The sequence below is a fragment of the Prinia subflava genome, chromosome 16 (genome assembly GCF_021018805.1).
Source record: "Prinia subflava isolate CZ2003 ecotype Zambia chromosome 16, Cam_Psub_1.2, whole genome shotgun sequence".
Taxonomy (NCBI): domain Eukaryota; kingdom Metazoa; phylum Chordata; class Aves; order Passeriformes; family Cisticolidae; genus Prinia; species Prinia subflava.
Genome location: NC_086262.1, coordinates 11,106,685 through 11,122,053, shown reverse-complemented (window position 1 = coordinate 11,122,053; position 15,369 = coordinate 11,106,685). Strand labels below are relative to the sequence as shown.

Genomic DNA, 15,369 nt, shown 5'->3' with positions numbered 1-15,369 from the left:
AGTGCCCTGGGAAAGGGCCCTGGCAATCCCACCCCACCTGGGATGTGTGTCCTGGGAAAAACGAGCCTTTCTAAGCCTCTGCCCGAATGGGTAAGGATGGATGTGTTTGGGAATTATCTCTGCTGTAGATCCTGGCTGTGCAATGTTGGTCTGCCCTGACCTGCAGTGTGTAGGTGGCTGTACAGGAGCACCCCTGGGCTCCTGAGGTGAGGCCAATGGTCATTCCCAGTGACCAACTTCCATGTGTGTAATGCAGCCAGCCAGAAAAATGCCCTGTCCCCTGCAGAACAAGGAATGATGCAAACGAACAGTGCAGACACACTGTGGTATATATAAACTTTTATCCACGTGTTTTTGTTATATATGTACGGAGTAGGTTTAATCACACATAGCAGGGAATTGTGTAAGAACTGTGCAGGAAGATTAACCTTGATTTTATGGGAACAATTTTTTTATTGCTTTTAAACAAATTGACAGGTAAGTGCTGGCTCCTTAGACATGACAGTTCTCATGCTAAGTCTGAATGACAGAAGATTTGAGAGGTTTCAGCATTAAAACATCCAGAGAGGCTTTTCACAGCCCTGGACCCAGTTGAAGTGATGCTAAGAAGCCCCCACTTTCCCAAATCTCAGAAGGGCTGCAAAGTTAAGCACGGTGTTCCTCAGCTTAGAGTTTAAACTTTTAAATCCCAACCTGCCAGGCAGTGAGAATGAGCCTCTTGTGCAACTGAATTACATTTAGCATACAGTTTTATTAGATGAGACTCTTCTCAGCCATGTCAGGCATGAAAGACTGAGTACAGATAATGTGTTTAAATACTGCTGTCTGTAAAACATTGTGTTGCTCTGAAGTTGCCAATTAGGTCTCCTGTTTGTTTTGTTGTGGTAGAAAGACATGCTCTGACAGTTCATACTTTTTTTTCTTTTGTTCAGATTAAGAAATAGAAAATCCTGTTTTTTTCTCACATTTCCAATTGACATTCTGAAGAGGCATATTCAGTACAGAGATGTGCATGAATTACTGAGTTTTATTGGGTTTTAGTTATGGCTAATAAAACCCATTTTCTGCACAGTTATTTAATTTGCATCTATAATTGCTGCAGTTGTACATAAATTAGACATGCAATTGGAAGCCTAATCCAGCTTGTCTACTCCTTCTGCTACATCCATAATTATGGACCTGCTGTAGCTTCATGTTAAGAGATTTACAGAAGTTTTGGAAAGCATTTGGCTCCAGGGAGAAAATGGCCTGTTGCTATCATCTGCTTTACATGATGGTTGTACAGATTGCCCAGCCTGGACTGGAGATACCAGCACTGATGAGGGGCACTCCCTGCCCTGCAGGATTTCCAGGGGAGCAGGTCTGGCAGGAGCTGTGGCAGCAGCCACGTGCTGTGGTGCCAGTGCCACAGCTCAGAGCCTGCCCTGGTACAAGTTCAGTCCCTGGGTGTGTCCTCCCAGCCTCTTTCCCTTTCCTCACAAGGTGCCAAGGGGAAGAACTGGGGAGCTCCTGGCATGTCTATTCTTGTCTTGGCCTCTTGCTTTCCATAAATTTGGGGCAACTTCAAAAGCTGAGAGTTGGTGTTACTTACATGGGCGTTACTCCAAGGTAACGTGTGTCAGGAAGGCAGAGGTAGGAGGAGGTCTGTGCTGGTGCCAGCTGAGCTGTGGTGGTCCCATGTACATGAAATGACTCAGTTTGGCCCTTTCAGACTTGCTTCTTGCAGTTCCTCATCAGTGTTTCCATGAGTGGTCCAGCACTTGAAAGCATGTTAAAATGCCTCTTCCCAAAACCCTCTGGCTCCATGGTCATCTGCCAAACAAAGCAATCTGCTCTCCAAACCTAAACAGCCCTTCTCCCCTCTCACACATGCTTTTTGGCATGAACCTTTCCTTGCTTAGATAGTTATCTACAGAACCTGTTGGGGTTTTGCCATGACTTGTCTTTGGGGAAGGGGGTTGGTTTGCTGGAGATTATTCTGAGTTGCAAGGAGAGAGAAGGTGGAAACACGTCCCTGTTGAAATTAAGGTGCTGATACCAGTGGGGCAGGATGTTGCTCACAGGCCCCTGGGCATGTCATGGCCTTGCTGAGGTTGCTAGCTGGAAGTGATGTCTGGATTGAGCTACATCCAGGCCTGGAAGGCTGGGAAACAAAGAGACAGGAGCTGCTTTTGCAGCTGCACAGGAAAGTCCTTTTTTTACCCTGTTTTCCCTGACTAATGGCAACTTAGGGGTTCTGCAAGAGGAGTTGGTTTCCCTGGATGAATTTGGGACATATAGGCAAGACCACATGCTGTACTCTATAGGTTCTGGGGTTTTAAAAATCTTTTCACAAAGAAGTTCAATCGGTTGCTTTAGTTTCTCTGTTGAGAGACTTCAAATGGATCTGAAATTTATGACGTTAAGATATAATCCTGTCAGGTTAATACTTCAGACAATTTGTTCTTTGCTAACTTTCCTTGTACTTTAGGTGATCCAAATTCTGGTGTTCTCTTTTGTCTCCCACAGCATTGCTTGGCTTTCCAGATTATTTTTTAAACCACAATTTTAGTGGAATTGTTCAAGAATATTCATCTCCCCTAAACATAAAAACCTCACTGTGGAGCCAACCTTTGGTCAGAAGAGACAGCTAAAATCCATGCAATGGGCAGTGGTTGCTGCACTAATTTCATCCCACAGTGTGACACTCTCACTTTGTGAAGAAAAAAATAAAAAAACTTTTTAAAGGTTTTTCCCTTCACAAGCTGCTTTGTTTCATCTCTTTTCATATTGTAATTTTTTTTCACTGCAGTAGGGTTTGTTTGGTGGGGGTTTGGCCCCTCTCCCCTCCTTCCTTGGTTGCTCAGAATTGGTATTTTCTGATTTTTAGCCAGGCCATTGCTAATGTCAGAGAACAATCTCCCATTCAAATGGTCAAGAAGTCAAGGTCAAGACTAAAAGCTCAAAGCTTAAAGTGAGGCAGTCTCTACAAAAAATAATCAAGCTCTCACTGGGATGGTTGAAGATCTCCCTCGTATTTGTGGTTGAATTCCCAAAGGCTCCAGTCCTTTGGCAAGGTGCGACCTTTTGCCTCTTTCTGTGAACTCCTTTAATTCACATTATGCCTTCAGAACCCAAGGCATGGACTGACTTTGCCATGCTTGGAGCCTCACAGGGCAGAGCTGGCTCTTGTCACTGGAAGATGAACACCCCTGTGCTGGCAAGGTTGAGTGTCCCAGATGCCCCATCCTGGGAAACAACTCAAGGTCACTCTGGATGAGGTTTTCTGAGAGGATCCTAATTGATGCCATTTCTGCCCACTGCAGGGGGGTTGAACTAGATGAAATTTAAAGTTCTTTGCATCCAAAATTGTTCTATGATTCTGTGTCATTCTCTCTGCTGTAGCCTGAGCTAGTAGAGCACTTTCTTATTGTGGAATATATGTTCACCAAAATGAAATGTGAGTCCTTACTTAATTATTATTATTTTTTTACTCACCCATCCCTCCTGTGATTTGATTTGAAAATTCCAAAACAATCACAACTTTGTTTTTGGTGAACCAGTTATTCAGCAAAATGTAAGAGCTGCCCAGCTGCACTGCAGTATTTGAAACCAAGGCACCTTGGACTAAAACCAGAATGTAAGAAACCTTTTGAATGCTTCAGAAATTTTAGAGAAGATTAGCCAGAAATAGATTCGAAAGAGCAAAAAAGTAATACACTAAAATTCTGTGATCCTAAGAGAAATGTAGGAAAGTCAAATGGAAAGCTTTGCACTGAGAGGCAGCCTGGAGCTCTCTGAGAGAGGCTGGAGAACCAGGCAAGGAGAGCAGCTGGATGCCACCAACCCTTGGCTTTCTTCTGAGGCTCTCTGGGACAGTAGCAGCTCTTGATATCATTTTTCTAATAAAGTTGAAACCAGTGAGAAAGTGATGGGTATTGATTAGTGTCAGCTTCAATAAATACATGTCCAGCTATCCCACTGCACAAGATCATTCAGAGTCCTGCAAGTCCAAGGTAATTGTTGGGGACTCATGGGGGCTTCCAGGGCACCACAGCAAAGAAGAGCCTTTATTGACTGTGGTACTTTCATGTCTTATTTCATAACTGAATAGCACTGTTGTTGGACAAGTAAATGCTGTTTTGTATGACTTTCAAAAACATTCTTTTTCAGCACTGATTTATGGTCTCAGATCTGGTTGAGCAGGTACAATAGGTGAACTGAAGGAGACTGTGTTTGTGGGACTTGTGTTGCTGAGGAGACAGGTAGGAAGTTGCTCTTGGGGAACAATAATCTGTTGAAGAGACAGACCCTGACACCCAATATGTGCCTTCTTCAGCTGCCAAAAAATATTACTTTTCCCTCCAGCCTTGCTCCCCCTTTGCTACAAATGTCACTTAATTTCTTTGAAGTAAGTTCAGTTAATGTTAACTTTGCTGTTTATCTTTGTAGAATTTTCTTTTTGGAGTAATGGGAAAATATAAAGAATTTCTATGTTGAAACACTGAAGAAATAATATTCTCTTGCTCAACAAGTACTGAAAGTGGATGGAGTCTATTCTGATTGCAAATGAGGGAACCATGTTATTACTTCTGCTAGAACAATTTGCATTAATAATTAATATTATCAGAGTTTCTATGATCTATTACCTAAACGTTTAGGTTTTTGGAAGAATAAAGAAGATGAATATACGCATGGACATCTTTTTACTTCTTGATTCCCAAAATGGAACATAAACTGTGGTGTTGCAGCTGATGGTTCGTGGAAGGTTTTTGTATTTCTGTTTTTTCCCTGTGATTGTTGTTCAACTGATCACAGGTATCTTACAATCAGGTAGACTAGGAGTGGCTTGGTTAGCCAGTTCTTAACCAGATGGAAACAGGAGATAGAGTTCAACTAATCCAGTCCAGTATTTGGGTAAAACCCATAATTCATTGCAGGAACTCAGGTCTGGAGTGACTCCGTTTTTACCAGTTTTAGAGAGGATGTGTTAATTACTGGAAGCCTTTACCATGTATGTCAGCATTGCTTTCAGTTAACTTCCTGGTTACTTTAGGAACTCTTTTTAAAGCAATTTGAAAGTTTGTGGGTTTTTTTGGTTTTGGCTTTAACATTTCCATTTGTTACTATGCAAAAGTAACAGACTAGAGGCTAAATGATCTTTAAGTACTGTTCCAGTTCCAAAGGTAGAAACTACTTGGAGCTTTGGAACAGCTGTCTACTTTTATCCTTAACAGCATCCACTTAAACATCCATTGGCTTGTCTAGTCCTCTTAGCTTCCAACTGGGTTAAAACCATTTAAAGAGAATTTAATTGAGTTTACAAAAACTTGATATCTCAATTTGCTGTTGTTTCTGATAGTTTTCCAATGTTTGACATGATTTAAAAACATTTCTAATAGAAACGTTAGCTATCAAGAGAGCTGATCATCCGTCAACCCTCCACCCACCTTTGTACCTTGTTAAAATACACAGTTCTCTTATTTTAGCATTATTACATCTAAGTATATCTATATACATTTGTGTGTGTATATATATATATATATATATCTATATGTGAGAGACTTCTCAGCCCTTCTCACTTAGCATTGTGCATTTGCTTTTCAAAGTCTGATTTCATGCTCAGTACTAAGAGCAGAGCAGTCATTACTATTAAAGCAATTTTATAGCACTCTGCAAAGGGAATACAAATGCAGTTTCTGACCACTTTAAGCCTTATTTGCACGAAGATGATATCTTTAATTCAGGAGATAAATTTCTTGCTACCTAATTCTTGAAAGGCTTTTATTTTGAGGTGGGTCTGATTTGTCCCTATAGGAGAGTTGTCTGCTGCATGCCAAGGAGCACTACATCCTACCAACTACATCTCATTTAGTAGAAAAATGACCTGAGTTTGATTAGGCTACAGGCCAATTTGAAGGACAAGCCAGTCAGTGCTGAGTACAGCTTGTTGATCAATAATATGTGAATAACCCAACAAAAATACAGAGGTCCTGAAATGATGATCGTTCCTTTGGAGGAAGGAGGGTAGATGGTAGAAAGAGGAAATGGAAACTCCTTTTAGTCTTGGCACTTACAGTTGAGTTGGGTGAAATTTTTTATTCTGGTGATAAAGTCCTGAATTTTTCATTGAACTTCACATCGATAAAGAAGGAAAAATCCTGAAAATGTAGAGGGGTTTCATGACAGTGCATTCCAAACAAACCATCTCCCTCCTTTCCCTTGAGATATCTTATAATTTTAAATGGTTCTCTGCATTCAAATGCTTGATTTCATATCAAATGAGTAAAACTTGATTTCAGATGAACTGTTGTGTTTGTTTGTTCACTTTAAAAAAAAGTTCAGTATTCAAGTCCATTTGATCTGAAAGGAATTAAAAATACTTTGGACCTGCCAGAAAAATAAATAAATGCATGTTGACCTGTTCTAATCCCTCTAAAGCTCCCAGATATTAATGCTAAATTTATCTTGAGAAAGGAACATTAAAGCCCTGCCTGCAGGTGCTGGGGAGATGGTTTGCCTGGCAAACCCTGGCATTTGTCCCTGTGTTCCCTGAAGCTCAGGGGCTGTTTTAGGGCTTTCAGGGATGGGGAGTGGGATGTGGCAGGAAGCCCTGGCTTTGCTTTCCTAGGCCAGTGGGCAACTACAGAAAACCAACAGTGACTTCTTTTCACTTTCCTCTTTGGCATTTGTGTCCTCAACTTCTGCCTCTAAATTTGCCTTTTCCCCAGAGGGTTTTGTTGTCCTTGCACCCATTCATCCTCTTTGCTTCCTCCCCACCTTCCTTTCCCCTCTCTCCAGCCCCAGTCCGTGCTCATGAAGAGGACTGCCCGTTTAAAGCATCTCTGTGTCGTTGCCACGACCCATCTCCCACCCACCACAATACGAGGGCAGCATTTCAGAGTTTGCCTTTTGTAGGGCTTGACAAATTCAGAGCTCTTGTACAAATAACAAAAGAAGCCTTTGCCCTTGATTTTGAAATGCCTTGGGACTAAACCTCATGTGCTTTCACTGGAGCAGAGACTGATTCTCTCTTTCAGGGGTTTTTACCGGCATTTTGAAGTTTAAGGAATTCCTGCATCCTCCAAGTGAGTTTTGCCTTTCCTGCAGTCTCTAATCAATTGCAGCTGCATTTGTTAGTGCAGAAGGTCCAAGCAGATTTAGCAACAAGGATATTTTCAAAACATAGGTAAAATTATAATTCCTTCTCTCTCAATTTTAAATCCTTCCAGCATAAGTAGCCAAGGCATCGTGCATTGCCCTGCCTTTGCTCAGCCTGTCCAGATGAGATTTTCTTCTTGTAATACTCAATTTAACTTCTTTCCTTTCTTTTTGTCTGACTGCTGATTTATGGCAAAATTTTTTGAGATGTACAAGAAGTCTCTTGAACTCACTGGTATTGCAAAATGCAGACATTTTTTATCTTAGAATTTGGGAAGTTTTCTTCCTATGCTTTTCTTCACAAGGTGAAATGAGCAGACTGTTTACTTTGTCTAATTAAAAGATCATTATGATTATGTAGGAAACAGGATCTGTTTGCATTGTCATTTTTGCTGTACATTATTTACACTGATGAGTTTTGTATTCTACTTGACATTGAGAACATTCAATTGTATAATTTACAACTTTGTGAGATTTTATAACTGAGAAAAGTGCTGGCATTTTAAAAGGATGGAATAATTCTACTTTGAAATGTTACCAAAATACAAGACTTTAGGTTATCGCTAAAAAGTGTAGGAAAGACACATATTTGCTTCAGTCATTATTTTTCAGTAATATTTCCAATGATGTATGGTTATTTTATATATTTCTTTGCCTTTCCTCCCTCATCTTACCCTGGCTAGGAATTTGACTTTTGTTACCTGTGCATTTTTTAATGTTATTTTCTTGAACTGTAATTAAACTTCATTTCCCTTTCTTGTGGGATACTTGGCTTATGGAAAGACAACTGCCATCCCATACAATCTGTTGTTATTCAGGTCCTGTAGCATGCCTTGGCATTTCATTCTGTTAAAAATGCAAGTGGGATTGTTAGACATGTCACCTACAAAGCCAGGGGGTCAGCTTGGCAGCTTACTTAATGTGCTAATTTGCTGTAATTTAATCATGCTTGGAATATGGATTGGACATCTGAGTGTCTTGATGGCAGGCTTGGACTCAAACAGACCATAAACACTTCGTTAAAGCCTGGTGGGGAAAAGTGAGTTGTGGTCAGCTCCTGATCCTGCCTTTGGGACTTCAGGTGGGGCCTTTGGGGCTGTGGAACTCTGTGGAGCTGTGGCTCTGTGCCCAGTGCCTGTGAACTCTGCAGTTTGATTAATTATGCATGAGCTGCAAATGAGATTGAGCGCGGAGCTCTGTGAGCGAGGCAGAGCAAAGCCATGCCCAGGCACAGTGAGCACTCCAGGGCTTGGGGGGATGCAGCCCTTGTCCCAGGCCAGATGTGGCTCTCAGAGAGGGTGGGGTGTGATAAATCAGGCACCTTGTTTTGCAAGTCACAGGCTCTGCAGTACAGGCCAGCTTACAATGACTTGCCAAAATATTTGCCAGAGAGCACTTCTCAGATGCAATCAATTAAGTCAGTGAAACTTAGAAGTTGGCCTCTAAATTAATTTTCTAGAGTAGCTTTCTTTGCCCCTTTTTGAGCTTACTTTTAAGCACTGAGTTTGGACATTTTGCTCATGCATAATTTGGTGCTAAATTGTGAAACCTGTGTTTGAATTAGCAAGGCTGTAGCTGAAAATTTTCCAAAGGATAAGTTTGGCTGTTGGAAAATTTTTGTGTTCAGTTCTCAGAGAGCTCCATTTCAACCAGGTCACACAGACTGGTTTCCTGGCTGGTTTGCCATTTCTTTCATTTCCTCTTTTTGACTATTATGCTGTAAGACAAAAATTAAAATTTTAACACACTATGTTTCATCATTAAAAAAAAAGTTTTAGCCTGGGGTATTCTCTTACCTTGCTCTCACTTAATCTTCTGACAGTGCAATTATCTCTCATCTTTATGTTATTCTTTGTGTGACTCTGGCCCTGATGAGATCAATTTAGTTTTCAACTTCTCTTTTTAGTATTGTGATATCTTTTCTCTTTGTTGTGATATGTCAAAAAAGATCTCCCTGGCAACATCCAGCTGTGGTTATTCTTAGTGCCTCTGGCCTGGCCACTTGGTGCTGTGTCCACCTGGCCATTTTCACTGCACTAATTGGTTTATCCTTTGGAAAGACTTTTTTTTTTTTTTTTTTTTAAATTTTTTTTCCCCCCTCTTCAGTTTCTCTATTTTTCAACTTTGGTAGGTTCATCTTTGTTTTTCTTTATAACTCTCATTCTCTGATCTAGGGTTAGATTGCATATTAAGAAACAATTCTTCCCTGTGAGGGTGGGGAGGCCCTGGCACAGGTTTCCCAGAGCAGCTGTGGCTGCCTCATCCCTGGAAGTGTCCAAGGCCAGGCTGGATGGGGCTTGGAGCAACCTGGGACAGTGGAAGGTGTCCCTGCTCATGGCAGGGAGGTGGAATGGGATGAGCTTTAAGTTCCCTTCCAACCCAAACCATTCTGTGATTTTATGATTCAGGCAGGTACTTGAGCATGTCCCAAGTTTCAAAGTCACTGTGCTGTTGCAAAGGTGAGAAGGAAAAAAAGGAACATTGCTTGAGCCTGTGTGTTTGCAAGAATGTGCATTCACTCTGCAAATGGGGGACAGTAGTTCTGCCCCAAGAAGTTTACAATAATTGCGCTCTATATGAAATACTGTTAAATACTTTGAACTCCTGATTTCAAATATTAGGACCAGATCATTCCAACCAGGAATTCAGCTGCTCTATCTGCTGCCCTTCATGCAGCTGCAGTCTGAGAGCTCTTTCTGGAGAGCCCAGTCCCACTCACCCCAACAGGTGTGGCAAACTCCCCCTGGCCATATGAAAGGTGGAGCAGGCTCTGTGTTAAAATGTGATTTGACCAGAAACAGCATTGCCATAACTCAGAGGCAGGGAGCTTGTAATGAGATCATATGGTCAGCAAGGCACACAGCCTAAAAACTTCCTTTTAAATGGCTGCACGTCAGGGCAGGACAACGATTGGTAAGGTTGGAGAGGATGTCTGGTGCATACCCAGTCTTTAGTTTACCAGTGTGGTCTTACTTTTGGTTTATGTAAAAATGTGTGAGAGGAGGAATTAGATCCCACTGCTCAAGAGAATTCTGCTGGAGTGATTGCTCTTGGTTAAGGATTTACCAAGTAGCAGCCATTGCTAACCCCATGGTTCAACAAATTCCAAGAATCCCATGAAAACTGAGCTCCAAGTTAAAACTGTGTTGAGGCAGTGAAGTCCTGGAGATGCCTTTTAAACAGAGCTGACTTGGTATCATGTACCCAGTGCACTCTGTGGATTTCCACTTGTTTAGGCTGTTTTCAATTTGCTTTCACCTCACAGAAGCTCTCTCCTATTTTAATTCCCTGCTGGCTTTACCCAGTTTTCTTATGAGTGATCTATAGCAGAAGGGTCCAAATTCAGACTGTAGTATGGGAAAGGGATTTATAAATTATGAAACACCAATGTAGCTGAGCAGGATGGTTAGGGGGGAGAAGAAAGACAAGTAGAGGACATTTGGAAAACAAAGCAGAGAGCAGAGGAAGGTGAGCATGGCTGTTAAACCAGCAGAAACAAGTTTAAAGAGAAATCAAAAATCATGGAAACTATTGATTAAGAAATGAAATTAACACAACATGGTTGTGTGCAACTGTAATGAAAAACAAAATCCCAAATGGAGGAAATTAAAAATGGGAGAATAAATCACTGGGAGATAAAATCCAAGGTCTGATGGCTGTTCATTGTTGACTCCAACCTCTATGGGTTGGGCTTCAATTTACCATGGAAGACAAATGAGAGTTTTGGTAAAATGCATGAACAGGCAAATTGGAGGTTAATTAGGGAGTCAGTTGATTGCAGAGAACTGACACAAGAGAAACCCACAGGATCCAAGTGGCAGGGTGTGCTGCTGAACGATGGCTCGTGATTTAAGGTGCAATTCCCAAAAGAGCAGTTCTCTGTCAAGCTGTCAGAGGGGTTTGGTGCTTTTCCAGTGGTGCAGATGTATTTGAGCAGTGGGAAGCTGAGAGCTGAAGCAAGTCCACCCTGCCTGCTTCTGCTTCCCCAGCAGACAGCCTGTTCCTCCTGCGTTTGCAGCACTGAGGGATGGATGGGCTGATGCCTGCCCTGGGATTGTAGTCCCAGCTGTGGTGCAGCTGAGCAGGGCTGGGTGCCTGGGCTCCTGTGCTGTCACAGATGGATTTGCCACCACGGCAGAGAAGGCTCCAGCTGTGCTTCACAGGGGCTCAGCCTGAGTCACCGCGGTGAAAAACATGAAAACAACAACACAAAAGCTGGTGGCTTGCAGCAAGGCATGGGAAGCTGGGAGTTCCTTCAGCAGTGTGTCCCAGGAATGGAGATGAGTGGCAAAGCAGCAGATCAGAGGCGCCGATCCTCGTGTGGCTGCAGAGAAGGTGCTCAGCAGTCGGCTCAGGCATTCGTCTGCTGCCACGCTGACAGATGAAGTGTCCACACCAGCAAACCAGCTGCATTTCAATGGTGGCTGGCTGGTCTGAATGCTGCACACTCAGGATTGAAATGAAATTCCAGCTCGTTGCTGTGCTGACAAGCGGCAGATGATGGCTGTGAACATGACACACAGTTCAGTCTCCCAGCTGCTCATCCTGGTCTCTGCTCTGGCCTTGCCAGAAAGTTCCTTCTCCCTATCAGAAAGAGGAGATAAAATATTAGAAACTGCTTTATTAGGAGAATATTGCTGCTGTGAGATTGGGGAACCCTAAGGCTGGTACTGTTAAAGTCCAGTTGTTTCATAAGTACTGTAGGTGCAGCTGTATTTTCCTGAGCTTTCTCGAAAGGGGACATGAAAAAACCCAAACGAGATCATGAGCCAGCAACTGTGGATTTGGTGGATGTCCTAAAGGGAGTGACAGAAAACACAGGGAGAGGAAGATTTTATGGCAGGGAGTGTGTTCATGCTTCAGTAATTCAGAGCATCTGTTTGAGCTTTGCCTGCCATGATGGGTGAGGCAGAATCAGGAGATGTCATGTAATTGGGTTTCCATAAAGAACATGATATCAAACATTCATGAGCAAGGCAAAAATTCCCAGAAAATAAGGTGGTGTCATCTCAGATTGTTGCAGATGGAGAATTCTTCTGAAGATGTGCAAAGGCAACACTATTTGACAACTTGGGCACTTTTTTATTCCTTCTCTGGAAGATGGTCTGCACTGGTAGGAGAAAATTACTGAAATATCACTGAGTTTTTAGCTGGTTTTAGAAAAAAAGAGGGGGTTTGAGGGATTTTTGTTGAACCATTGGAATGCTGTTGTCATTTGATTTAGTCTGAATGAGCAGCAAAAGAGAGAAATAGAAACTTGTCTGCGAGTGGTTAATTTTCACAAATGTGAATTTTTTCTAGCAGGAGCAAGAGGGTTTCAACACAGGCTGTTGTGAGGCTCTGCAAATGACAAGTGTCTGCTCTTGGGAGATGGAGAACAAAGTTGGCACAAATAATTAGTGGCTGATTTGGCAAAATTTGAATTTGCTGAAAATGGACATCTGAGGGAGAGGTCTTGGATGATTTAGTAAAACAGTGCAGTTTGGGATTACTTTTGTGATGTTACTGTGCAAAGTGCAGGGATGATCAGAAGGAATGTAATGTGGAAGAGGAATTTGGTGTCTTAGTTCTTTGTGCTTTCTCTTGAGCTTTTCTAGCATATTGTTAGCAGTACAATGATACAGCAAAGTTACTGACATTAACTAAGATGCCAAAACACCACAAATTTCTCATTTACTGCATATGGAACTTTGCTTTTCTTCTTCTCTGCTAAGATACGGGTATTAATTTCACTTGGATGTAATGATCATTTAGGAGCAAATCCAACATGGGAATAACATTGCATGGTCCAGCAAATGCAGCAATTCATCATCCAAGAGCCTGAGAGGCAGGGCAGCAGTGGAGGACTCTGTGGGGTTTGTGGTCAGGCGGGTGTGGAGGCATCCCTGCCTGTCTGGGGACAGCCTCTGGGAAAAGCACTGGGTGGGAAGTTGGGATATGAACCAGAAATGTTGCAGCTACTGTTGTAAATGTTTTGAGCTGCGTTTCTGGTCTTGGGATGATTCCAGCACCAGCTGGAGCCAGTGTGGCTTTCCCTCTGCTGGGAAGCACATGGGGTTGGTGCCTCAGAGGTGCCAGTGCCCAGCTCTGGGCGTGTTGTCCTGAGGGGAGCAGCTGAGGGATGAAGGTGATTGTGTATATGTGGAATTTTTACGCTTCCAAGAAAATTTAAAGTGGTTGGTTGGTACCTACTGGCAGTGAGGTGACTTCCAGGGAAGCTCCTGATAACTTTTCTCAGGAGTTGGCAGGACTGTAGGGACTACAGTGTGACAGTGATGAAGTGAGCAGCAAAGAGGGAGGACAGGCAGTTTTCACTGCAGGATGGCAGGATCACATTTTGCCTCTGGCTGATTTACTCACAGCAGGAATAAACGTACGCTGCCACGAGTTAGTTTGACACATAAGGGAGAGAAATGAAAGCACAAAAGCTCAAAATACCTTGACAGCCAATCACCCACCCAAATAACAGACCCCCAGCCAGCAAAGCTTCCTGTCCACAACCTCAGTGCGTGGCTCAGGCTGTCCCCCTGCCCAGCACTGCTGTTCTGCAGTAGCAGCTCTGACAGCTTTGCCTTGCTGCTGATTGCTTTAGCTTTTTATGCACAACAGAGAGAAGGCATGACCTGCAGCCTCTGCCGGCCTAGGCTTACTTTTCTACAGAGCTTTTAAGATTTATGGTTATATTTTACAGTAACTGTGATTTGTCTTATAGATCATGAATATATGATTGCCCCATGACCCCATAGCGAGTCTCCACTGTGATGGCTTGGTCATTACTTCTGAGCTTACTAGAAAGCATATTTTAACACTGAAGTTTTGCTGGTGGAGTAAATCACAAGGCTGGGCTGGAGCTGGCTGCTTGGCAGGTCTGGAGCCTGATAAAGAGCTGCCCCCAGTGCTGCCAGGCCAGGCTGGTTTGCCCTCCGGGAGTGACAGCAGGATTCAGTGAGGGATGGATTCTCATGCTGAATCATGGATTCTGACCAGACTAATTTTAAAGGCTTATGGCCCCAGGAGCCCTGGGGCTGGCAGTGAGAACGTGGTGGTTGTGCTTGTTAGCTACATTAAATGTTGCTGTTTGGGGAGAAGAACACTGGGGCTCCATGGGGGTGTTGGACCAGCACTTGGGACCTTCTCTGTGTCCACTGAGCAAGGGGAGCGCTGCCAGTGCCGTGCAGAGGAGATCCCTGCAGCTTGGATCTCAGGACAAGCCTGTCCTTGAGGCTTGCTGGAAGCTGGCAGGATGCTGTGTCTTTCAGGGGCCATCCTTTGCCTGGAGGTCTCTTCAAGGAGAACAGGGACCAGCTTCTCACCACACAAGGCACAGCCTGGGGCCCAGGGCAGTAGGGATTGCTCCATGGGGATTGGGGATGCCTGGTGTGTGTCCCTTATGGCAGCTGGAGGCTGTGCAGGTCGGTGTGTTGTTGTCACCTCAGTGGGGAACTGAGGGGACTGTGCTCAGGCTGTGCATTGCTCAGGACCTGCTGACACAGCAGCCTGAGGCAGAGAAGTTCAGGCAAGAGCACAGATGTTCTTGTAATGAGCCCAGTGATCTGGTGACTCATTCCCTTCCCAAGCAGCCACTTTTGATGCGAAAACTTCAATAAATGGAAACGGAGAATCCACTTCTGTAACGTTTCCAAGAGCTATTTCTCATTTCTGGTTTGAAGGTGATGGCTTGGGCTTCCTCCTTTTGCTTCCCATTATATTTTTGTGAATGAAGCATCGGGACCTTTACTCAACCCACAGCCCTCTCTGCACCTTTGCTGACCTCTCTAAGTGAACCTTTGCTGACACTTGCTAAAATCAAGAGGTTCTCGGTGGTGATTCTAGTCTCTTGTAATGCAAATGGTAATAATGATATGAATGCTAATCATTGTTATCCTGCAGGATGAAATGTCAAAATTCCATAGTTTTATGTTAATGTTTAGTAGGTAAGTGCCACATTAAGCATGTCCATCCTCTCAGGGAACATGCTTTTCATATCACAGGAACTGTTAGAAATAATCAGGAATGAAGGAGACAACTGTTGTGCCTGGTGGGTTGGTCTTTGACATGCAGTAATACAAAGTGACATGGAAAATTTGGAATGAAGGATGAAAAGCTGTTAAAAAAAATGGAAGCAGCTATAAATTAATTAATCTCATATCTAAAAAGTGGTGCTGAGCTGTGATGATAAATAGGATCCATGGCACTACTTTTGGATTGCATGTGTGTAACTAGGGAAGG

The 15,369-nt window shown here is 43.1% G+C and overlaps 1 protein-coding gene across 1 annotated transcript in view; it reads left to right on the top strand.

Annotated features, from left to right (window-relative positions):
- ADAMTS2 (ADAM metallopeptidase with thrombospondin type 1 motif 2) overlaps window positions 1–15,369 on the top strand; it is a 173,437-nt gene that overhangs the window by 98,024 nt on the left and 60,044 nt on the right. The gene's annotated exons all lie outside the window — the stretch shown is intronic.